The sequence below is a fragment of the Centrocercus urophasianus genome, unplaced genomic scaffold (genome assembly GCF_019232065.1).
Source record: "Centrocercus urophasianus isolate 14NV4802_14NV808 unplaced genomic scaffold, USGS_Curo_1.0 seq_18, whole genome shotgun sequence".
In the NCBI taxonomy this organism is placed as follows: Eukaryota; Metazoa; Chordata; class Aves; order Galliformes; family Phasianidae; genus Centrocercus; species Centrocercus urophasianus.
This window is the reverse complement of record NW_024884733.1, coordinates 15113034-15138799: the sequence shown is the minus strand read 5'-3', so window position 1 is coordinate 15138799 and position 25766 is coordinate 15113034. Positions and strand designations below refer to the sequence as shown.

At 39.8% G+C, this 25766-nt stretch overlaps 2 long non-coding RNA genes across 9 annotated transcripts in view; one reads left to right on the top strand and one right to left on the bottom strand.

The window, feature by feature from the left end:
- The window catches only part of LOC122161013, a 489323-nt gene that overhangs the window by 27938 nt on the left and 435619 nt on the right, over nt 1-25766 (bottom strand). For 7 of the 8 annotated variants that reach the window (XR_006169028.1, XR_006169026.1, XR_006169025.1 and 4 more), the window contains 2 exons: nt 11344-12833; nt 5952-6204 (listed from right to left, as the gene is read on the bottom strand). This is a non-coding gene — a long non-coding RNA (uncharacterized LOC122161013). The remainder of the gene's footprint in view (nt 1-5951; nt 6205-11343; nt 12834-25766) is intronic. The other variant, XR_006169027.1, reaches the window with a different exon arrangement.
- LOC122161014 lies at nt 13319-24553 on the top strand. The gene is made up of 3 exons (XR_006169033.1): nt 13319-13589; nt 13692-14036; nt 24222-24553. It is a non-coding gene; the product is annotated as an uncharacterized LOC122161014 (long non-coding RNA).

Genomic DNA, 25766 nt, shown 5'->3' with positions numbered 1-25766 from the left:
AATGATGGACTAAGTTCAATACCAGTAAGGAAAAAGCAAGGTTATTTATATTATCCCAGCTTTGTAAAGTAATTGAAAAAAGACACCCTAGGCATTTTGTTGGATGTCATTGCATGCTGTAAAAAAAAAAGCTTGGGATGTACTAAAAATCCCCACGATTAACCCTTCTGACAGGGCTGAATCTTCACAGGGCTCCTCAAAGGGGTGAAATTTTTAAGGCCAAGAATAGAGAGGCTTATCAGGTCTCCTGAACAATTGCAGAAAAATCATGCCTGGTCCAAAGTGAGGGCTCAGGCACACAACTCCATGGTTTATGAACATTATAAATTATGGATAATAGTAAGAGAAAATAGCCTCTGCATTTTACATGAGTCCTTTTTGTATTGTATTTGGCAAACAGTATCCAGTCCAGTATACGTTAAATACTAAGTGCTAAGTTGGGAAAACAATGAGATGTTTGTAAATACGACAGACCATTACAATATACTGCTTCTCATTTGAAAAGTCATTTGTGCAAGAAATGATTATTGACCCATAATATGTAAATGATTGAAATGCAGAAATTAATATTTGGGTCAACTCATGTATTTTTCAACCATGAAATGAAAATCTCAGTATTCACATTCCAATTCATACATGAAAGCATTACAGAGCTATTACTTGGCTATTGTATTAATTTATTATTGTCTTAGTTAATGACATTCAGAGTTATATCTCTACTTTCAAACCGAGGAAAGGCGTTGCTATGCCACAGTAATGTTTCAGCCCAGGAATGTCCCTTTTTCTGGACTTTTCTTGCCCTGGTGACCATAAACCAAATCCACAGTAGATGGAATCAAATAAGCAGCACTGCTTGCTCCAAGGAGAGTTTGGTCCTAACACACCTTAAATCTTGTACGTGGAGGACTAGCTGCTACACTGCAGCTCCTCTGACTGTTCCCACAGGGCTTGATTCCCACCTCTTTCATGAGTTTTACACCACTGTAATGTTGATTATTTACTGCAGTCATTTCAGGAGCAAAATCAGCACAGAATTGGTACATTTAACACAGTTGTCTTTTAGTTTCTTATGACAGAGACTCCTTTTTAACTGAACCACAGCTTTCAGTGGCAATGGCAGTGTGAGGCTTCCAGTGGCACTGGTGGGGGCACGTTCCTCCTGATAGAGCCACAACAGCCCTGGCCCTTCAGCCCAAGGTGACACATCACAGCAAATTTACTGCTCAGGAGACATGCCAGGTTGTTAGTTCCAGAGGCTCACATGCTCTCTTTCTACCTAGGAGAATCTGAAGACCTGCAGCAACAGTTCAGCTTCAGGCCTTGCTTCATCATCCCTGAGGCAGCAGAACGTGGCCCCATGGTGAGATCCCACAAATGCCACTCAGTGCCAAGGTGCATGGCTGAGATGGTCAGTATGAGCCAAGCTGAAATCTATCATATGGTTGTCTCATGGGCTATTACCTACTACATTCAAATTCCACCAGTCACTGAACTTAGCTGGAGTGACTCAGCTTTAAGGTAAAAAATCCAAATAATTCATTAGTATCTTATAAACTGTGTGTTCCACATTCACGCTTTTTTATGGAATAGTAAACAATGCCTCTTTCTGCGTGCCATGGAGTACTGTATTACTTGATGTGTCTATCTCCTTAAAGGGATGCATAATTAAATAACAAATGAGTGCATGAGAGAAATCTATGTAGAATGATATTTGCAACAGACAGAATGAATGGAGAAGAAATGGGCAGAATAATTCAGGTAATACCCAAAAGCAAAGCATCACAAGTCAATCAGGATTAACCCATGAAACATGATGTGCTTCATGAAATGACTGGTATATTCTGAAGACCACAATGACTTCAGTGAGTTAAGCAGGGCTGTATTCTATCAAGATTGCTCCAGTGTTTCTACCCGTTATGCGCACACTGGGTCATGCCTATGAGAATAGATCTGATTTATTTTAGCTAAAATTCTGTACAATTATATTTGCATATATCTTACAGATAAAACATTTTTAAGTATTTTGAGTAGAAAAATTTTATATTTTACATACAAATTATTTTTAGCAGCTTTAAATGGCTCATTTTGTGGGTGACAGAGCTTTACTCACTTTTTAGATAAGGATGTCCCAGTGTAAGAGCATGCTTGGGTGGTGAAGAACGTGCGGCTACCACAAGACCATCTAGAATTGTGATGGAGATGATGCAGAGGTGGTAGCAGTGATCAGTGATGTAGCCACTGCTCCCATGGTATGAATAAGCAACTGCCCACACTGGCTAGCTGTATGGGAGGGTCAACATCCTCTTGGTCCTGCCCAATTAATCATCCTCTCGTTTTCTTAGTCTCTGGTGCAGAAGGCAGACCAGGTGACTAATTCTGGCAGCAGAGGCCCTGCTTCTTAAGAAGACCTTCCCTTGATAGAAGCATTATTTAGTTTTAATTTCCTTGTGGCCTATTCGTTTAATTGAAGCTAATGGCTAGCATGAATCATAGCATTAGGAGGTGAAAGCATGATTTGTACCAGTGATCTAAAGTAGATGGCGTGTCTACCAGGGGTAAGAACAGAGGGTGCAGGTTCCTGATGCTATGAGTCCAGGGAAAGAGCAGGAGAGGTACAGCCTCTCCTCTAAATCCAGTGCCTCCCAGCTGATCTGGACAGCAGGATCAGCTAGGGCGAGACCAAGGTGCAAGCGGAAGTACATACCCTATTTTGCAACAGGCTCTCATAAGTCTCTAACAGACAAGGTGACAAACAAAACACAGCCTTTGTTTAACTTTACTAGTATGAGTAAGCTAATTGGCGTCACTGCGCCTGTGTGTGTGCTTAAAAATTATGTTCATGTTAAAGTGCATTGGTGGCTCAGGGAATAATGGGGGTTAGCACCTTGCAGCTGCAGCCCCAGATGTAGGCCTTGCCCTGAACTTCTGCAAAGCTGGGGGGTGCTCTCAGGCCTGACTCTGCTCAGTTTGTGGCTGAACTGTCCTACACATGCTGCTGCCACCGCTCAATGCTGGGAATTGTTTAAGTCGTGAAGCAACACGTTCTACCAGGACAGCCAAAAACAACAACAGAATTAGCAGGAGCCAGTCCAGCTGACTCCAGGAGAAGCTACGGAGTTTCAAAATTAATCTTAAATTTACCTCTAATCCTGAAAGCAAAACTAATTGCAGAATGTAAGGCTCTCTGAACATGTTTGGGAGCTGGATTGGGTATTCCTTGGAAAAAAACACAGACACTTTAGATAAAGCCTCCATTTTAATTGTATCAATTCTGCCAATTAATGATAATGGAAGAGCAGGCCAATTAGCTAAATAGCTAATAGTTTTATCAAGCAGAGGCTGGCAATTTAAAGCAAACAAATTCTTTCTAATTTTATCCCCTTGCACACCAAGATGTTTAAAGGATAATGGGGGAACCAATAAAGGATATTGTTCAAATAGAGCTACATTTAAATCGCCTAATGGCTTTAAGAGTTTTACCCCAATTAACAAAGAAGAAACATGAACATCCAGCGACTTATAGCATAATATCTATAATCTTCATTAAAAATATATAAATACATATATATATATATACATACATTCTCCAACTAATGGCAGAATGGAAAATATCACTGACTTTCCCCTTAAAAATACTGATTTCTCCCAAAACAAAGGCTTCTCTGTAACAGCAGAAGTATCAGAGAAAAAGGATCCTCCTGCCAAAGCCCCAGTACATAAATCATCTTCAAACTATGGTCATTAGTTTAACATAACTGTGGATTTGAATAAAGGAGATTGACCTATCTAACATATTTAAGACTAAATCCTACTGCTACCTAAATCTGAACTAAGTTAAGGCTATTGAAGAGAATCAAAAGCCTTTTCAAAATCAATAGCCAGAACAAATTCCTCATGATCATAATTTTGAGGATAAAAAATCCATTAAAGTGATGTCTTTGATTGCTATTAATGAAGCAATCTGGAATAAATCCAGATTGATCCATATGGATAATCGAATCTCTCATTTTCTCACATTTCAAAGGACTCAGATTTAGGCTTGATTTACATGACAGTGATAAGCAAAAGCATCCCTTGGACATCTCCTTTCCCTTGGATACTGGGCTGCTCAACCTGGGCAATGGATGTCATGGTCTCTAAAGGGAGCTACAGGAGCAATGCTCTCAATGCACAGAGAATGCAGAGCTCAAATAAAATAGCTACCAGCCTTCCCCACAAATCCCAAATACCTCTCCTTTGCTGCAGGTCTCTTGGAGGCTACTGAAGGCTGTTGACACCACTGAAGTGCTGTTGTAGGCTGGAGGAGAGTGCTAGGGAGGAGAGATCAGCAGAGTTAAGCCAACAGTCTGGCCTGTGCTGAGGAAACTGGGGTCTATGGGAGCTTCTACTGCATGGTACATGCAGGTCCCTCTCCTGCAGTTTCCTTTGCTCCAGCAACTCATGCTGAGCTGCTCCAGAGCCTGCAAGGTAGAAGAGGCATTTACCTTGGAGGCTCACAGTGGCTTTTTTTTTTTCTGCAACAGTCTGTTAATTATCTGGCACAAATATGCACCCTCCATCCCTCCCTCTGAAATGCTTGGCACCCTTACTGCCCTGCCAGGCTCAAGCAGAGCTTGGGATGTCACCCATGGGGCAGATGTAGTCTCCAGGAAAACTCCTGCTAAAAAACTTTGGCCAGAACAAAGCCAACTCTTTCTGGGGAGGTGGAAGGACTTTTTCCTTTATTGTTATGTTCCTTATTGTTATGTCACCAATTCCACAGTTAAACAGTAGGAGAGTTAGGCTTCTCTCCTGCTTTTTGGACATAATGCCAGCGTCCCAGAGGGAACAGTCCTGCTCAGCCCTTGAGCAGTAGCCAGGTGACCCTGGGCTGGAGTGGCTGCAGAAACAGCTCCACTCCTCCCCGTGTCCTCCACCAATACCACTGCTCTTCTCTTCTGCTGCAGTCTTCCCTGCCGAGCACCTCTAGCACCTCCTTCATCAATACCAGTTTTATGGCCTCTGGCAGGTATGTCCTAACCACTCTTTCCACCTACTAGCAGTGCCTCTCAGCTCCACACCCTGCTGCCTGCCAGGCCACCAAGATGAGCCTGCCTGTCTTCCTCCTGCTTCTCAACTTCTCCCACCTGGCTTCTCTTTGCCTTGGTGCCTCAATTTCTCCTTGCAAGAACTTGAAGAGTTGTGGAGTGGCTGAAAAATTTGCTGATCATTCCAGCAACAGATTTCAAAACTTTTCAGCAAAAAAAACCACTTATGCTAGAACAGAAGACAGTTTCCATTCATGACTTTGCTTTTTTGCTGCCCCTTTAGGGCAGATGCCCACTTCCCTCACCTCATCTTTCCCTAATGCCAGAGATGCGTGAGTACTGCAAACTGTCACATCCAACAAAATGCTCCTGACCACTAGTTCCCAAGCAACAATCAATCTGCTTTGGTTGGAGTTCAATAAAGGACAACGGTTGCTCCAAAAGTAATGCCTCTTGTTTTATTATGTTGGCCAGATATAAACAAATATTTAGAAGGCTCACCTGTCTGTAAGGAATAGTTACAAACAGAAACATCTGCACCTCCAACAGCTGAAATTATATATAGCATCTTTCATTCCAACTTCACAACCATCTGATATGCTCATTTCTCTGATCCCTTTTCTGCATTTAGACACCACTAAAGCCTATGCAACTCTGAGTTGGCATCTGCTATAGTGCTTCTTCTACTGTGTTGGCAAATTAAGTGAATCCATGTCTCAGAAGTGACTCTTTGTAAAAATGTTCCCTTAGATTACCAGAGTCAATGTAAACTGCTGCTTTTCCATATGAATATCCATGAGCAGGTATGATGGAAGCTGTCTCCTTTCTATCTTAACTAGAAATGATGTAAACATAATAACAAGACCAAGCATACTAGGTTGAACAGAGATCCAACTATTACAATATTTTATATTTGGCACTTACCTGTAGTGGATGCTCGGAAGTGGAAATACAAGAACAGGTCAAAGGCTGCTGATTCACAGCTGGTGTGTTAGCTCCCAGCAATTTGAGGCTTAGGCAATCTCTAGTGTGAGTTTGTCTGGACCTTCTGGTAGCTGCTGGCATTACCAAAATCTTCAAGCTAGTCTGAAGGCCAACTGCTGACAAATCTTTAGAACATACGTGAAGATTTCCTCCTCCCCTTCTCCCAGCACTTTGTAGTGGCTTGAAATGATACCTGAAAATCATCGGAATGGTTCACATTTGTTCTTTGTGCAAAGCACTGAATGGATTTTCTCAAATCCTTTAATGGGCTTGAACCTGAGCAGTGAAAGCAGACACTTTACTGAAAACTTTCTGGAACTTGTGCCACCCCAGTATCCCTGGAAATATCTGTGAAACATTTAGAGGATTGTTAGGCAAAGCATTCAAGGAACCTGAACCAGCGCTGGCAATATTTACTGGTGATGAGAGAAATTAAGTATTTACTACCAACACTTGGCCTTGTGGACTGGTGTTCATAGGAGTAGATATGCTAAAATCTGGCATTCATAGGCTGGCTAAGAAATTGTGAAGCAGGCTCCAGGATGTGGGGCCTAAAGCTTGCCAGTCCAAACCCAGCCCTGCCAGGTGACAGTCTACAATGACCACTGAGCAGCTCCTGTGCAGGCTCTCTCACCAAACTTAAGAGATATCCTTAAGATAAATATTTGTCAGATTCTATAAGAGAATTTGACTTAGAAATTGAAGTGTCTAGTACCTGGATAAAAGCAGTACATGAGATGGAAGGAGCAAAAGAGCAGGGAATGGGGCAGGGAATGGGAGCAATTGGGATGGAGCAATTCAGCTAGCTGAGCCTGCCTGTCATGGCCCTTACACAAGAAGAACTCTTATCATGTACTAATGCTATCAAAAGTAAGTTTTCTTTGCAGCCAGTTGGACTAAAAGAAATGATAAGGAAAGTTTTCTGGCCAATGTTATTAGAAGTCACTACTAGCACTAGAGGACAACATAACAAATCTCATTCACAGCATTATATTTAAATACTTCTGTCACTAGTAAGCTCAGGGACACAAACTGAAAATTATAAATGCAATTATGAATTCCATTAGCTTTTTTTGAAACCAAAGGAAATTTACTACCAAAGGAGAACAAATTCTGCTCCTAGTTACAGTGATGTAATGCCAGGAAAGCTGACAAAATAGTACTAACTCATGTAAGGAAAGAATTTGCTCCCAGCTCCTGGAACGCATGCAAGGCTGTGCTGAACAGATACAGCTATCTCACTATATTGAGGAAGAGCAAGAGAAAGACTTCTAATGATTAAAAAGAAACCCAAACACATACCTTATTTTTATAAGTAAATGTGTTACCTGAAGAATAGTTGCAAACACACTCTCATTTGCATAGGATTTGGTATACATCTGTGCTCTTCAACAGATTATTCCAAACCCTGAGTATTTCTTATAATTAATGTCAATATGCTTGGCTTATTTGTTACAAAAGAAAAGTGTTTCTAATTAGCTTTTTCTGATGTGCAAAACGTCAGTATTTTTTTCCTATGGTTTTCCAAATCAGGTTCTTTTTAAATTCCTGCACAGAAAGACAGTGTGAGGCTTGTGTACCACTTCAGTCTTATTCTGAAGACAGTTTGAATTGCATGTGATAACTAGGCCTTAGGCTGGCCCTCAACTGGGGTGAGGTTCACCTAGGAATGCTAGGAGTTCAAATAACGTAAACTGGACTTGTGGAAAGTCAAGCATTTCAATTTCCTGTTAAATTCAATCATTAGTCTGCATATTTCCATTCATTATAGTGACACATACAATTTCCTTTTGATCTGAAGCAACCCTACTTGCCTTCACAGAACTTTTGAAGAGCTTTTGGAAAGAACAAAACCTTCACAACAATGACATTCAGAGGATTATCACAACAGGCCAGGGACACAAGTTAAATCTCAAGCAGTAAGCGAGAGTGCAACTGTGGTGAGCTGCCCAGATGCAGCAATAAAGAGGGTCAAAGTGAGCCCTTTTTTTTTCTTTTCTTTTTTTTTTTTTTTTTTCCAACCAGTTAATCCTACAGAAAGGGCAGATGAATTAAGAAGTCTTTGCCAAGCCAAAGTACTGGTCCTATCAGCTGCAAGTAGCAGGAGATTGGAAAGTTGAACATACACACTCCCATGTCTTATCATTTACATCTTTTATTTTTCCTGGGAGAAGCTCAGAACTATTTATACATTTAAGTAAAACCACCATGCAAGAATGACCAGATGCCAACTGGAAGCAGTGAGAATATTTTCCCTTTACTTTGGGTCTTGGACTAAGCTCTAAATGAGATCAGTGCTAGACCTGATTATTGGAGGCATACAGGAAGGGAAACTTTGCTTCTCTATTAAATTGGACAACCAAAGTGCTTTACTGAGTGAAATAAGATGTGAGAGTCCATGACATGTTCAGGTCATTTTTCTTTTCCATACTCGTCTCATTTAACAGAAAGAAGTTAATTTCCCATATCACATGGCCTTTCATTCTGAGCAATAAACATAGTATCTTCTTTAGAAACATGAAGCCCCCCCACTTTATAGCCTTGGCGTTGTTGGTTGATCAGTGAATTCAAACAAGAACAGCAGATTCCTAAAACTTTGGCCAAAATTACATCTTAAGCAATTTTTGGCTTCTTCAGTGAGCCAATACTATTGTGGAAACCTGGAAGCAGCAGTCAGGCCTTTGACGATTTATTTAGTAGGAGTCATCTAGTAGCTAATTGTCTGCAATTTTTTACCGCATTCATGTGCAGTGCTGACTCTTCTGGGTTTTCTTCTCAAGCTTCTTTGAGATGTATGTTACATTTCCAGACAGCAGTTCAACTTTATCACAAATATTTTTCTGAACTTGCCAAACCACATCGAAGATCTTCAGACTCAAAAGTAAAAGATAAAATCATCCTCACAGGGCACCTCACCTTTTTCCACCCAGGCACATGGAAAAAACCCAGCTTTAGGCTCCAGTATTTTACATTTCTACTGAGTAAGAGCCCAGTCATTTTAATTTGCTGTTAGAATTTTCACCTTTCCATTCTCTTCTTGAATTTTTCACTGTGAATCTACACAAAAAGAGAGAAGTGCTGACCCATGTAAAAGAACAATCCTCCTTATCTTTCCATACTGTAGAACACCACCACTTAGCCACTTAGTGCTGGCCCCAGTGAAGTGCGTGCCCGTCAATGACCACAGAGGCACCATAGGAAGGATGAGTGACAACCAGGTGGGTGTTGGGGAGTGTTGGCCATGAGTACAGAAGATTTTTGCACTACATTGGCAAAAAATCTTAGCACAGGTCATAGGCAACTAAAACGCTCAGTACATTTTATGACTGTAACCTAGATCTTCTTGGGTAAGTCCAAAGATGAATCTGATTCATTATATATTATGTTTCCACCATGGTTTAAGGACGGCATTGATGTCTATTAAATCATAGAAATAATATAATTTCCACTCAGATTTCTGCTTAATCTCACATGATTTTTCATGAGATAGAAAGTTCTTCCAGTACATTTTCCGCAATTGCTTACTCCTGTGCAGGATGCAGCAACTGTCACACGTCCATTTTGGGGTGGCTTCCTGCCACAACTGGTTCCAATCTCCTATTTATATATTTATGAAGAAGTCCCCTGGGAGATGGAATACACCCTATTTGGATATAATTATCATCATAATTTACTAAGACTAATGCCAGCGGGAAGATATTCTTTTTAAAAAAGATAAGTCCTATTTTCTTAATAAAGCCATTGCTTAAATGTAAATTACAGTACCCAGCCAGGGGATATGCTGTGTAATTTTATAACACTGTGTCTAGATGAGTGTTGGCATTCTACCTACATTCTTACCACACCCAGGAATTCTGGTATTGCACAATTACACACATCCTGTTGACTAATTACATAATAATTAGTATTTTTAATATTCAAATATGCACTCAACTTGGTTATGCAAGACTTTGTGTCACTGCAAATTAAAACCAAAACATAACAAACGTGTAGTAAAAAGCGCTGTTTAGATAGCTTACTGCGAATGGACTTATCTTTCAGCAGACAACACAAAATAATTACTACCTCATACATTCTAAACACTTTCAGCAGGTCCTCCCTTCTGCACTCTTACTTTGGGTAATACACCTGCTTTATAAATCTGTTAAAGTAATTTTGCATTCAAAACAGAATTTCTGTTGTCTGCCTACTTCTGAGTTATGATCACCTATAGAACCAGAGATAATTTTCTAGCTGAAAAAGTACTACGAGGTGCCTGGCAAAAGCAGACTGTTTTTTACAATGGCAATTCTGGAAGGAATCTGGAAAATTCAATTTAGGCCAGCAGCTACCTGAAAATTATCAGAAATACTATTGTTTCAAAAAAGCACTACTGACTGATGAGCCTGAGCCATTAGGCTGTGGAACTGATGTTCAACAAGCCTGGGTGGAATGTCTTGATCTGGGCTCATGGTCACAAAGTCTGGATCACTATTTGGAGTTTGAGACTTTAGATCACAGACGTATTTTTGCAATAATTTCTTAAAAGATGTACCCAAAACATTGTGCAATGCAAATTCTAAACTTGGTATATCGAAATTCATAGAACAGAGCACAGAGTAGAGGCCCAGCCCTAGGTCTCACCCAGGTTTGTACATGGACTGTACATGATGCTTCCATAGCCTCTGGTCTGCCCTTATTAGTTTCTGCAGAGTCCCCAGTTTGCACACAGACCGTTATGGCAGAAAGAGTAGGTAACGTGGACTGTTTCCCTCTTCAACTATACATAGGCAAAACAGTAAAAAGCAACAAACACTTTGTGAACAACTTTTTTTCCTCTCTTAGTGAATCTGAATTTTAGCTTTCCAGTTACTGTGCCTGCAAGTGATATTTCAAGGCACTGAGGATAAATCAATGCCCGGGGGCTCCTTTTTAGACTGTTTATCTTTTCATGGGGCAAGAGGTTACAGAGTAAGACCAACTTCCTTACTGAAGAACAATTTCTTGCTGCCCTTATAGGTTAAAAATTGGCATTTCAGTCTAAACTCTTGCCCTTGACAGGTAGTTACTTTTTATCCAACCAGCAACTGTCAGAAAACAAAGAGGATCTGTTTGGAAGGAGTAGGATGTGGGACTGCTGTGAGGAGCGATACTGCTCAGCCCGAGGTGCATGTAAAGTATCTTCACAACTGTCTTTTCCTGAGAGCTTCAGAAGCCCCACTTCTCCACCCCATAGAACAGGAATAAGGCCACTGCACTTCTCTACATCTGGAGAACATTTAAAAAGAGGTCAGTTTTTGAAGTTACAACTGGGGTTTATTGTTACTTCTAGAGGCTCATGTTGCTTTCTTACCTGGCGTTCTTCGTCTAGGACTCTGGCAGACGAGAAGCTTTTGAGGGGCAAGGTGTCTGTAGCCATATACCTCTATCACCACTGATAAGCATGTGGCAACCTCATTTCACACTGAGAACCACTTCAGAACAACTGCTTGAGATGCTGTTATTAAATCATGAAGTCTCAATTGCCATCATTTGTCAAATTCCTCTTTTCTCTTCTTTTCTAAAAAAAAACCAAAAAACAACCAAAAAAACACAAAACAAAACACAAAGCCACAATGAACTTCCATTCTTTGCTATTTTCCCCCACCAGAAATGTCGTGACTCATTTGCATATATAATGAACAGTATTTGATTACTGATAATAATCCAGAACAAAAAATTGCACCTGGCCTGAAACACAAGGCCAACTTGCTTCCTGATGTGATTTTAAATGGCTGAGATATTAAAACACTGAAAAACGGGGTTTATAATGGAAATACTGACAGACAATTAACTATAGAGATGCTGCTCTAATAAATGGAATAGCCCGTCGTAATCTCTAGTTCATAAATATGCAAATACAAGGCAGAGGATTTGCTCCAAAGGATGTCTCTATAATTTTAACTGACCTTTACTGATACTAAATGAGCCTGTTGCTTCTGTTTTTAAGCACTAAATAGAAAGTACAGGGAATCCAGTCTCTTACATCCAGCACCATTCATCTCCCATCAGCACCAATAGCAAAATCCTCAGTGCCTTCAACAGTAAAAAAATCTGGTCCCAGAACACACAGAAAGCAGGATATCTGGCATTTAACTGAACTCTTGACTGTACTTGATTTTAATTCTGTTCTCATCTGTGTTAATTATTATTATATTAATTCTTCTGTTTGGGAAATTAAGCACACGTTCGCCCCATGTGTCAAAGAGCTTGACCTGCCAAAATGCACTCACCCGCTCAGTGATAAACAGGCCATCAACACAATGAAATAAATGTTGAATTTTATCCAGTTTCCTGTTCTGGACCAAATGGAGGCAAATCCACTGACTTAATATTTAATAACCTAAATGTAATTTCTTTTTTGTGCCTCACATTGCAGAGTAAAGAATTGGATGGCTAGCAGTTTTGCAGATTCCCAACCCCTAATTATTTTAAGCTATTCATCCTGGTATCTGTCCATTGATGCTCAGCCAAATTGCCAGCAGGGGAGAGATCTGTCCAATCCAGGAGCTAAATGAGTCACTGAGAGTCAATCTGTTTTTTTCCCTCGCTGCTGGGATTTCCTTGGGTCCTGGCCTCTCTCTGCTCCAATCACACACACAGCTCCAGGCGTGGGTCCTCTTTGGCTTCAGCTGCCTCCTGTCTCTCTGTCTGCTCTGCTCATCACAGCTGTTGATGGGTTCTTGCCGGCTGGCCACCGAAGACCAATACTTCCATCACAATGCTTGTACAGCTCTTGCTCTGGAGGAAAATGAAGACATCTTGGCCTTGTTGAATTTGCTGCTGAAGTAATACATCAGGTATCTAGATGGAAAGCAAACCACATGAATAAATTGTGTCATCTGGGCTAGATACTAATTTATTTGCCTTAAGTTCTGGGAACAATATTTGCACTTTTCCAGAGAACTCAGTTAAGTGTCATAGAAACTGAATACTAATATGATTTTTGCAGCATGGAAAACAAATATGAAGCAAAAAAAAAAAAAAAAATTGACTCATCAGAAATATTAGCTACTCAGTATTAAAATATCTGACAATGCCGCAAATACAATTTTATAAACAGAAACATTTAGAGTTGAACTATTCACTGAAAAGCAAATTCCTCGCTTGCTCCCTTTTAGGGTCAGGATTCAATTACAAAAAATATGCAGCAGACTTAAGGACTGCATGTAAGATTAAGATAACTGGTATTTCATGGTAAATGATTAAATTAGCTGACACAGTTTTATCCTGAACTTTGCCATTAAAACTGACATTTTTGTGCCAAGCAGACTGTAGGCTGCTGGTAATCTAAACTGCCTTTCTTCTTCTAAAGACTCTAAATAGCTAAAGTACTCTTGTTCTTTACCCTATTTGCAAATGTGTGGAAAATATATCTACATCATAACAAGATGAACTAAGCATGGGAGCAGAGGACTTAATTTTTCCTCATCTATCACACAAATACCTTAAGAAAACAGCAAGGAAGCTTCAAATGCCCAGATTCAGCTCTGCATCATGCACTTTAATCAAGTCGTTTATGTGACTCTATAGAGATGAGAACATGCTGTCCTCCTCACGGTGAGTAAAAATAGAGAAATGACAGAAGCATTTTAGTAAAAGTTTAATTATTCCTAGTATACAATTCTAAACCACTCTATGTTTTATTCCTCTTCTTTTCAGGCTTGCTTGTTTACGCAAAGAGAGTTATGAGAATAATTTTGGTAGAAAACAGTTTATGACTGGTTGGATGAAGCACTGCCAGAGCTGGTGTTTGCAGTCCCTTTCCCTCAGCTGAGCTAGCTGGGAAGGAGCAACTCATTCCATTGTGAAGATATGCAGCCTCCAAAGCAAAGCACAGGCAAGGCCTGACTGCTCAGAGATGGACTGTGAAGGAATTGAATCTTCTGAGCATTGCACTGAGTGTCTTCCAGAGGTGGGTGGGAAGCAAAGCCACCAAAGAGGCACTGCAGGAAAGAGAAGAGGAGGCAGGATAAGCAGACAGCACATCCCCACAAGAAGCTAAGGGTGAGCATAAGGAATGAGCTGTGGCTGAAGAAAATGTCACAGGCAACAGGGTAAAATTATTCTGGTTGTTTGACTTGATCAGGGGTCAGAAAAGTTGAACTTTGCCCCTTTTATTTATTTATTTGTTGCAAAAAAGTAGTATGTCTCTCTGTATGTATCTCACTGCATCTTCTCCTCATAAATAGAATAACCTAGAATATCTTGATTTTTTAGCTAACCAGAAATTTCAAAAGAAATAGCTAAAAAGGCAAAACCACGGATATTGGTCCAGAACAGTGGAGCAGCACATCTAGCCTCCCACACAGAAGAGGCTTATATGTTTTTGGAAATCATGCAATAGCAAAGGCTATCATTATTGTAAAATAATCTATCTGAACAGGACACTTAATTTACCACTCATAGGCTTAAACAGTGGAAGTTCCATGAAGAAGTCATGTATGCATCACATTTACCTCTTTATGTGCATTGGCACAAAGATAAAAACACTGATTATACAAGTTGGATTATACAATCTGTATTTTAGCATTTAGTAACCAAGGTCTTTGCTGAGACAGGTACTAAAAGTGTGGCAGACACCAAAGAAATGTTTTACATTCCAGCAGAGAATTTGATCCTACAATCTTCACACAGACTTATCAGAAGCGTGTGCATAACAGGAACGTTATGGCAATGTTTCTAGATTCCTTGCTAGCCACAGCTGGGCAAGACTTTGGACTCCTTTTCACATCTTGGATCTTCTGGCAGTTTTAATAAAGAAGATGAAACACAGCTTTTTGCACAGCACCTTCCTCAGGAGATAGAAATTGCAGTTATATAACATTCAAGCAGTCACACCACTATCATCAAAAGGTGACTTTCAGTGAAACGAGATGGCTGTGAAGACAGCTTCTTTGTTTGAGAACTCGTGGAAATGCTGAACAATGAAACACAATTTGATTATCAAAAAATCAAACCAGTATGAAAATTTCGCCAACTGTGTTATTCAGTTCAAACTTCTTAGCTCTCCTGTATCATTTCTTGGTTCTTACATGTTGTGAAAGAGACATAACTACTTTTACTTTAAAATTTGAAAACCCTTCACATCAGAGGTTATATGAATCATTTAGTCTTTTCTATTCCAAAATGTTTCACTGATCATTCATTGTTAACTGAGTAAAACGAAGATAGCTATGATGGATGAAAATTTATCTCAAAGTATTAGAAAGAATATGAAAATATCTTGTTCATAAGTACTAACATTTAGATAACATAAGAGAGTCCAACCCCAGTTTTTTCACTGTCACATTCCATATGGCTCTTAATAACTCATTATTACCTTTTTTGCTGCTCCTAGGCACTGATGGTTTCAACCTGGTCTGCCATTGAGCAGAAATGCATTCCAACAGGAGAACAGTGAAAGGACTGGATGTTGACAGACAGGAAGCCTGCTGATATTAGAGATTAGGACCCAACTCATGTCCAGATTTTTTTTAGCAATATATGTGCTCTAAAAGTTCCACTAAAATTTATTTTCTCCTCTTGATGAGAACACTCAGATTAGAGAAGAAGAAACCTGTTGCCCTTTCTAGATCTGAGAGTAAGGTCTCCTCAGTAACAGAGTAACTTGTGCTTTGTGCACAAGGATTTGTGTACAGAACTTGGAGGTACCATAACAAAATAGTCATTTTCAAGCGGCTTGTCACAGAAATGAGACAGAGCCTGGAGAGGAACCTTGCTGACATAGAAAAGGTAAGAATCTAGGCTACCTTATTTCATGAGTGAAAATCCTGGATACGTCTTACTCCTTGTTATGTGCCCTTTCATACAGAAAGAACAGGACTGGATTGAAGTTAGTAGGGCTGCTTGATATGTATTGCACAACTGAATATATTTCAAGTTTTCATGATATTTTACTCGTTTGCCTCTTAAAATGTTTCTTTGGTTTTGGTTGTTTCATTGCTGCCCTCTTCACCTCAGGTTCTCCAGGGTGGCAGGTCAGCCTGTGGATGAGGGAAGTAGACAGAGACAGAAGTTGTGTAAAGCTGGTCGTGGACTTAATAAGGGCTTGATTCCGTACCAGCGAAATCAACAGGAGTTTGGCTCATGTTTGCAATGGGAGGTGGATCAACGCTTTATGCCAGCTGTTCCCTGTTGGGTAGGGATAATCCCTTTGAAACAAAATATTTAACTTGTTCTCACTCTGTTGATGTAAGAAGGCTTCTCGTGATAATGCTTTCATGAGAATTAAAAGGTGTGTCCCATTTTTAATGTCAAATACCTCATTCCTCTAGTATACATTTGCCAGTTCACCAAAAACAAACAAACAAACAAACGAAAAAAACAACAAAAATCCACCAACCCAAGAAATGAGAAGTCTGCTATTAGCCACATGGGTTTATAAAAAGTGCTACAGCAATCTGAGGTGCAGGGTGTATCCTCTATTTGTTCTGCTTGCCATGATAATACTTGCAATTTCCTCAGCTGGAAGATGCAGCAAGGAGCCAGGTTAGTTCAAACATCTGCAACTGAGGTGGGACCCACGGGCAGATATAAAGCAGCCAAGGCCACTGTAGACAAATAAGATGACAGAAAAATAAACTACTAACTGTCATGAAGGGAGTCATGAAGAACAAAATGTGGGAACACTATCAGACAGACAGAGAAACAGGAGCTGAGGGAGGATAGTAACTATGATAAAGTCAGATGTGTGTCCCACAGTCTGGATCCAAGTATAGCATTTAGTCTCATTTACAACTGTATTTTCTTCCTGTTTTACTGAGGAAACGAGGCTCTGATGCTGCCCAGGTTGTGCCATAGATCAGCAGCACACTGTGGCTATTTCTAGCTTCTGCATATATCGAAGTTCACAGGCAGTGTGGAAGTGGAGCATATTTATCCCAGCCTTGGTTTGGTTCACTCCTCACCCCTCTGGCTGAGACCCATTTGGCTGGCAGACTTGGAACATAATGTCTGCTAAGTTTTATAAAGCAATTATTTAATTTGAAAAGTCTCTTTGACTGCATTCTAATAAGATTTCCACAAAATACGGAGTTCTCCACCTACTCTGGGGAACTTTTGTTTGCTCCAGAAACTACGACACTTTTCAAAAAGCTCTTTTTGAAAGACTTCGGGAGAAGAAGCTTCCAGAGACAGAGTTGTTTGGTCTGTCATCTGAGAACTGAGATTTCCACAGACTTACATCCTCCAGAAGCAGAAAATGTATGGAATTGTTTGAACTTAAAAAATTATGACACCTGTACAGAATGAAAGGAGGAATTGAGAGAGACAACAGCAAAGCCAGGAGCTGCATCTTGCACTCTGTTCCAAAGAACATTCTCCTTCAGATTCCTATGGCTCTCCCAGCCCTAATATTAAACATTTGGCCTTTTTGTCAAACACTATTTTAAATTATTAGGTTGGCTGATTAGTTACTAAATATACCATATGTAGTAAATAGGGAATTGTGTAGTCCAGTGCTACAGTCTCAGACCTTTCAGGTATTGCTCCCTTGACATTTAGAGTCAAAACACTGAGTCCCTTTATATCATCTTAAGCCACTTGGTAAACAAGGAGTTCATGGCATTTTCACACAGGGATGTTCTCCTTCCCTTACAGCACCCCCCCATCCCTAACTGATAGCTCTAGTGAAAGTGCTGTAAACACTGAGAAACCAGCTCACGCCAAACAACACAACTTAGACTACTGACTATAAATAAGTGCATTTATCTTTAAACTTCTGTAAACTGGTCCTTTTCAATTGTCTCTGCCATGTTCCTCTCTCCCACATGAGCTCTTCCACTCATCTTCCTTCCTCCCCAGCACAAATCAGCACACCCTGCACTGGAAGCAGACTAATGTATTTGCTTTTTCACCTCTACTTCCATACCTCAGTTTGGGAAATCCTGCTGTAAAACTAACCTCCCTCATACATCCCACTTAAAATATTTAAAAACACATGGCTACAAACAGTATGACAGACACCATGAACTACCAGGAAATATTTATAGTAATATCAGAAAGTAAAAAAAAAAAAAAAAAAAAAAAAAATCAAACTTTTTCCTGGATCTTAGAATGGTTTTAATAGAAATAGAAAAAAAATAGTGCAGAAATAGTCCTGTTTGGAGGAAAAGCTGCCTGAAGAAGGAAAAAAAAAAAGACCTTATTAATAAACACAGTGGAACATACTTAGAAGAGCACCCCATGTAATCCATGTAACTTATTTTATAGTATAAAACTGAGGTGGGACATAGCAGAGAAACTGTTGATTTGGATAACTGATTTCTTGCTTCCAACTAATAACAGAACTGCTTCATTCTTCAGCAGATTGGAACTACTTCTGATCTCTGAAACATGAGACTGGTACAGCTCCAGACATTTCAGGAGGATCACCTGCTTTAAACCACAGTGACAGTTGAAGCTGGCCTATTAGAGTACCTGATTTTATTAAATCTAAGTCCTTGCATAGAATTACTCTTTTTTTTTTTTTTAATTATTTTTATTATGAGATGATACTTTTTGCCCCAAGCAAAGCCTGAGGACTCACCCATTTATACAAGCAGAGGATGGACAGACTGGAGCACAGGACTGGGCCTCAGATATGCAGAGCTGGAATTGTATTTTCTTTGATTATGCATTAGTGTGATGGAGGCAGCCTATGCACAAACCAGATAACACTACTCTTTCTTCCTGCAGGAAGTTTAATTTCTTGCTAATTAAAATGGGTGTATTTGAGTATGACAAGAATTAGGAAAAAAAAAAACTTAGAAGTCCAGCACATCTAAAATCACACAACTAAATTGTTAATGAGCGATGAATCTTAGCTAGGAGAACCACCATTCTCCTATAGCTACTGTATGCTTTTGTTCTTAACAATAATAATAAAATATTACCGAGGCTGGAAATAATCCACTGCAGCTGAAGAATGGCTGTTTAGCAAACCACTATTTACTAAATAAACTACTGACATCCTGCTGTGATCCACTATCTGCCAAGCTGAGTTCCTCCTGTCTCCCTTTCTCCCAGATGCCATCCGTGTTCCTTACTTTACCTCTTGGCACGCATCAGGGCAGTGACAAGTGACAAGGCAAAGCTTAGGGCAGTTCACAATCATGGCTTACAACAACAACAACCTGCAAGAGTAGAAACGCAGCAGCTCAAAGTTTGCTCCCTAGGCATCATACATGAATTGCCAATCCCTGACAGTCACAGAGCAAGAAGGTTTGGTGCAGGATCTGCAATCCTATCTGCTAAGTGTTTCAGTACAGAAGTGCTGAAAGACCTGGACATTCATTCCTTGATTACAGGACACCTTAATGTTGGTACAATCAGTTTCTGGCCTTGTTCACCTCCTGTATAAACAGGTGCAGAAATGGACATGAAGAAGGAAAAGCAATTAACAAGAAAAGACAAAATAAAACAGTTATGCCATGCCTTAGATCTATTACAATTCTTTTTACTGCTGTCACTCCAATCCTTTTGTCTTAGTTTAGCTTTTAAGCTACTGACACAAAAAAGATCCAAAAAAAGGTGACATTTTTTGGACCACAGTAGGTTCACTTACACCATTTAAGAGCTGGGCTCAAGAAGTCCAGTCACTGTTTATGCCTCTACTGGCCTTGGTCCATTGGCTTTACTGATTACTAAATCTTTTTTGTTGAAGACAAAGAACTCTACATGACTGCAGTGCTACTTTGACCCTTGGAAGCTCTTCCAGGACTACAAGAGTACAGAGCAAAACAAAAAAGTAAAAGCTACCTTGATGTTAGCGCTAAATACAGAGAGCTATCTTTGTTGAAGGCCACTGTAATGCTTTGGACTGCACATACAAAAAAGCCATAGATACACAAAACAATTTCAAACACATGATGAAATTTGCCATCTTACCCACTTTGGTTCTCAATCAGTAACTTTGTTAAACTGTGTGGTTTACCAGAGAATTTCCAGAGAATCATCTGACCTGCATAACTGCCACTAGCTGTACCCATAAAGAGCCATTTCTAAAGCTGTATTAAATTGATGAGCTTTTCCCAGATAGGTGGAAGTTGGATAATGGAGCTTAATCACAAAGTTCCTAGCAGGAAGTCTGCAGCACAGCTGCAAAGAGTATGCCAAGGGTCCTGGCACCTAACTGCAGCAGGCCAGATCACCAAAACTCCCCCAGCTGAAAGCCATCTAATTAGTGAGATGTCAATCACAAAGTAGGACATAAAGTTAATTTCAAGACTTAGTGGACACCAGCCAATTATCTGTAGAAAATCATGTGATTCATTCTCAGAATTGGAATTAAAAAAATGCTGGATAAAAAAATAAATCAGTCATCTTATCTGAAGGACTGTTTTTCTCAGTGTACCCAAAGGCATCTGCTGACTCCCACAGGTAGCCTCAGTGCAAGATCTCTTTCTCTTGAGAGTGAGGGAACCATTCCACATTTGTAATTGTCTTTTAGCAGAAATCAAAATTTAGATTATTTCTCTAGAAGACTGTTTCTCAGTTACATCATTTTCAACTTTTGTTTTCATGTTGCTTGTTTTTCAAGCTGAATTTATCATTTGCGATCTATCTTATAGCCTTCCATAGTCAATCAAATCTGTGAATGTGTTTGTATTCTTCAATATTTCCCACGGAGTTTAAATGGTTTTAGTTGGTATGGAACAAACACACAACGCTAACTGATATAAACCCTCATGGCCTTTTGCCAAAACATATGTTGTTGCTGTCGTCCTGTTTTGGTTAACTATTTCTTCCATTACATCTAGCAGAAAGAACAAGACAGGCTACATTTGCTGAGAAGCAATTTTATCATATATCAGTCCAATGCAGTGGCTCTGCTTCCTCAGCTAGGACTGTTGGGATTGTCACCTCAACCAGCCTTGTTCCATCTGCCCACCTGTGCAAGAGTCATCATAGTCACTCCACTGCAGCCAGGATGTCTTGAGAAAACAGTCCTGCTGAACAAGTCTAATCTCCTTGGTCACAGATTTCTAATGATAATTAAAACACGTCCATTAAAAAAAAAAAAAAAAAAAAAGAACATACAAAATGCACAAAATGGACACTTAGGAAGTGTAAGGTGTTATAAATATAGACGCTGGTATTAACACAACGTGTTATATTCTGAAAAGAGAAGCATAGCAAACACACTTTTGAAAGAAAACAAAACTTTCGCATTTATCCACTGATGTTTCTAAGATATTTGTGCTCAGTCCAGCTCCTGTCAGCTTATCACAAGCTGCATATTTTTATTGCAATCTCCTGCACAGCATCACTCCAGCTCATCTGGTATTTGTTATGTGAAAACAAGATGGATTTCACTAATTTGCTTTGCCCCTATTCTGCAACAATCCCAGTATGTAGAACTCCCTTTCTTTCTGTTACATTGATAGGACAGTGGTGGTAAGTCAGTTTCAACATCTCAGTCACGCACCATCTCCTCTGTGTCAGTCCCTATGTTGTTCACTGGGATGCTTTATGTCTTGTCCACCAAATATCACAGCACTGAAAGGAGAAAGGTCAGATGGCCTTATTAGTAGTGCTCTATTTTGAAAAATCTCCCAGTAATGAATATGGGGCCTCTAGGACTTCCTGGTGATTATGAATGGCTGAAATGGCTGAGGCAGGTGAACTAACCTGATTCTGGAGTAATTAATTTATTTTCATTATTACAGCTCAAGGTACATGCAGGTGCACATTGTAATTTCAGTATGGTTTTCTCATCACCAAGGGCAGAAAAGAGCACAAAATCTAAACAATGCAATTATTTGCTTTTTAAATGGAAAATAAAGACTTTTCAAGACCAGATAACATATCTGGTTTTTAGCAAATCTTCATATGAACAAAAAATATATATCAACGATACTCTCCAAATAAATGGCTGGGCATTTAAGCTAAATCTTGTTTGGCACAGTGCAGGTGGGAACTCCAGATGGACGAAAGCCTGGGGGGAAAGGCATGTCGGCCTACAGAGTGATTGTTAATAGTGAACTGAGATTTTATATTTTCTCCCTCCACTCTGCATCTTTATCACTGAATTCTACCCTCTCCTTTCCACATAGGGGTCACATAATTTCACCTGTATTTCAATGGTTGATTAAACCAACTAAGAAATTAACTATTTGTCCTCCCGATCTCCTAGGGTAGGTCTCATTGCTAGGCCTCTGCAGTAAATCAGCTCTGCAAAATGTTCTTGTTCCACAGCTGTTAGGACTAAAACTGTTGAACTATATATGTATTCTTCCAATTATTCAGATTATACATTCTGATTACTGAAAGCAGGAATTTTACAAAAGCAGAAAATTTCTATCACTACATGGTTACAGGACTTCACACAGACCCACATACATACACACATTCTTTACCATAAGACTACTAATTCCGTATTTTAACACTGTGAACCAGACTGAAGTCCAGACATTGAGTCTACTTTCTGTTTGCTGTTACGTGTTACTTATACAGCAAAATGGTCGACAGGAGAGGAGAAACACTTTAAAGTGTTCTGACAATCTCTGTCAAGAAGATCCCATAGGCACAGACAAATGTTTCTTTTTTTCCTCCCAGGTCTTGCAGCTTAAAGTACCGAAGGGTTCATTGCTGTTCCCCTTCCTATTCAAAACCCATATGAAACCACTAGAGGATATTGTGAAATGGCATAGGCTACAATGTCTTCAATATCCTGATGACACCAAGCTCTGTGTCTCCTTTTCATTGAAGCCATATGTTACAGCTTCCTTGTGTCTAGCAGAGATAAGACATGGATGAAAGCCAGTTGGCTAGAGCTTTCTATAGATAAGATGAAGGTAATGTATGGGCCTGGCAAGGAAAATGGTTTTAAGTTGACAAAAATCTGCTTTCAAAGTTGAGGGAGATTCCCATTGTCAAAATACACAGGGGATTTACTGCCTCCTATCTTCTCTTGGATTCCCAGCTACAGAAGTGGCCCAAATCCCTTTGTCTCTTGCTTAACTTTACTCACTGGGTCCAGCTGACCAGTTTGTGTATTCAGAAAGTTGTCAGGCATACAAGGTCAACAAAGGCCCTGCTTCGTCTGTGTCATTACTTCCATATGTTTCCTGGCCTATTCATAAAGATGTTCAGTGACAAAGGCGCTACCCCTTCCCGACCTACTGCACTACACCATGGAATTCCAAAGGAATACTGAGTATTTCCTAATGATTAACAGACATCTTTCTTACTGCAACTGAAGCCTATTGGTACTCACTTTTCCCCAAGAATTTAAGAAGGGATTGTTTTCTTTTTCTTCATGTAGCTGAAGACCTCTTGCTTAGGTTAGACAACCGCAGATCATTCAATCTTACCTCACAGATCATTTTTTTAGATCCCTGATTATTCCTTTTGCTTTCTTCTCCAGCTGGACTATATTTCTTGAAATGCAAGCTCCAAAACTAGGTAATATTAAATCAAGTTACTTTTTAAGCTTCTGTTAGAAATAGGTAGGCAACAGCACTGTCTCTGCTTTAGACCCCTCCAGCATTTTTACTGGGTGGAGAATCTTTGCTTGCTATTTCTTCTGCAGTACAATAGCATACAGTCTAGCTGCACTCAGACCCAGCCCCCTCCTAGCAAAATTACTCTCATAAAGCACAAAGACAAACATTTCCACTAAACCCAGTAAATTCTATGTGCATTTTCCAAATTCACAACATTTTGGGTAATACCAAGTTCCTCAAAGATGTGCATGTTTTTTTCCTGCAACTCAGAGCTCTCCTCTTAAGTATTTAGCCTCTCTCCCATTACATCAGCTCTCTTTGACCTTAGTTAGTCCCACTGTTAAGTGGAACTTCTCTGCTATAAAGTATTCTGCCCTGATCCTCTCTTGTGTTCAAAGCTGCTGATTCTTCCAAAATCTCGAGTCTTTATTGCTACTTTTAAAACCTTTCCTTAGTCCTTGCAGATTTTTTCACTCTTTTGTTTTGTTTTCCAGAATTGGAGAAGCAGAGGGAATTAATTTTCTCAGCTCATTTGAATAGGTGATCATCAAAGTTAATAACCCACCACTGTTCCTTGACTGGCCGGTGTGGGACCTGGTCCTGTCAGTTCTATGATGCAGCCATTTTCTGAGCGCAGCTATAGATTAGATATAGACACACATACCCAGCAGCCACCACATTGGGCTGGTGAGAGAAATGGGTCCATCCCTGTCAGATGCAGATTTCATCATTTGCATATGTCTCATGTCTTTTATTTCCACAGTGCTATGCTATCACTACAGGACCATTCTGGAAGCACAGAAGGAGCCTTCTCAGAAGCTTTAACTGATACAGGATATGGCTGCTTACTTTATTACAGGGCAGAGAAGAATAAATTAAAAAGGACAAATTGCATGTGTTCTTCACACTTTGCATGAGCTGCCAAAAGCATGCTGGCCTGAGTACATTGATGCCTGGCTTTCTTCAAGAAAAGCGAATTAGGGACATTTTCACTAATTTGAGAAAAGTAACTCTGTAAGCAAAGCACTGCACCTCTTGATACAGCTCACCCCTGTGTCCTATAAAACTAGGGAACTTGGAGAACCAGAAACTCTGTGGCAAATAAATAAATGAAAGAATAAATGAAACTAATCTTATACAAGAATACGGAATATGACCAAACAAGAGCAATGCTGGTCACTTCTTAATTACTCTATCTGCCAAAGAGACAGGCAATATTTATGCAAATTATACAGTCTCCATGTAGCACAAAGAAGTTACTGTTCTTTCTCCCTCCCCCTAAATGAAATTTATGATCCTGCAATTTATTAAATCCTTCTCTCACATGTGGAAATAAAAAAAAAAAAAACAAAAAACCAACATACGCCAGAGGAGCACAAGAGGCACCCAGCTGAGGCAACCAGCGTGCCAAGGCTTCATGCACATACTGTGTTTAAAAAGGGGAAACAGATACATCAGAAAAAAAATCCTGATATTGTTGGTGTTCAGGTTAGGCTGCCCAGAGAGAGAACTAACATGTTCTTGAGTCACTGGTGGGGATTTTCAGTGGCTATAGCACCATTCATGGAGCTATTACCCCTCTCTGCAGTGTGAACAGCCAAGATCTCATGGCCTTCTGATTAGATCTAAGAGGAATGCTGTGGGACTGTTGTGTTTCATACCTTGGGATTACAAACTGCGCAGTGACCATCTCAGTACTGAACATTTAAATGCCTTTAGAATAAACAATAGCTCGGAAGAACTGCAGGCTTTATTATCTTCACCCTGGATTCTTTTTCAGTGTTTTAGGAAAAGAAGCATGTAAATTTGCAGACCTTGAGGTTTTCTACAGAAACTTGTGGTTAAAAAAGAAATGACAACAGACTCACACTGAAGGGATAAGGGCAGTATGGCTAACTGCAAAGAACAGCTGGCGTCTAGGCAATGTTACAGTCATTTTTCTACTTCCTTTCTGATGAACCAAAGACCTTATTTTGCTGGATACTGAATGCTGTAAAGTCCCATTAGACGTCTCAGGAAAGAACCTTAACATTTTTTTCAGGATCCATATCTGCACATATAACATGGCCTTTGAAGATGAAAGGATTTTTTTTCTTTGCCTCCATTTGTTGCTTTCTAGTTGACATGTTTCTATATGGACACTCAATCCCATATATCAGTTGTCTAATCAGAGACATAATAACATCCTCAATGATAAAACTCTGGAACATCTATGAAAGTCAGAAGTGTGAGGAACAGATCTCAGATGATGCAGATGCGGTCATTGCTGTATGATCAAGATAAGCAACATTGCAAGTTCATTTTTTGT